The sequence below is a fragment of the Temnothorax curvispinosus genome, unplaced genomic scaffold (assembly GCF_003070985.1).
Source record: "Temnothorax curvispinosus isolate PA1 unplaced genomic scaffold, ASM307098v1 QBEX01003323.1, whole genome shotgun sequence".
In the NCBI taxonomy this organism is placed as follows: Eukaryota; Metazoa; Arthropoda; class Insecta; order Hymenoptera; family Formicidae; genus Temnothorax; species Temnothorax curvispinosus.
In genome coordinates, this window is record NW_020213103.1 from 238,892 (window position 1) to 239,613 (window position 722).

Sequence of the window (722 nt, forward strand, 5' to 3'; positions counted from 1 at the left end):
GTGAACCTCGGTTCGCGTGAAAAGTGTATGCGTGAACTATTTCGACATATATATTAGTCATTTATGCCTTCCAATACTCAAAATAGCTGCTATCTTTTTCAAACTTTTTTTGTTTATAACTTTTTAATAAGCAGCGACCGCCGATTAAGTTATAAGGAAAAGTTACTCAGTATTATGTCCTTGACAACATATGTCAAGGTCAAAGTAATCCGAGCTGTGTAAGTTATTGTAAACTTTTACCAATTTCACTTCTTTTTCATGCTGTTATATTTATTTTTTGTGTTTTTTAAATAATATTACTTGCTTTAATAAATATACTTGGAATAATACTTTAATTTCACTTCTTTTTCATGCCATTATATTTATTATATAATGAATTAGTAAGACAGCACATTTAGACCCACTTAAACTACAAAAATAATTTTGGCCGCCTAAATCGGCCAAATACCCCACTGTGCGACGGCTAAAACCTTCTGAAGGTCACTCGGGGTCATGACCTTGACAACATATATCAAGGTCATTGAAGTCGGTGCCAAACTTTTTTTTGTTAATAACTTTTTAATAAAAAACGAGCGACGGCTAAAACCTTCTGAAGGTCACTCAGGAGGGTGACCTTGACAACATATGTCAAGGTCAAGGTCATCGGAGGTGCTTCCCCTAAACTGCATAATTACCTTAAACAAACAAATAACTTCCTTCGCCAGTGGATAAATTCAAAATAA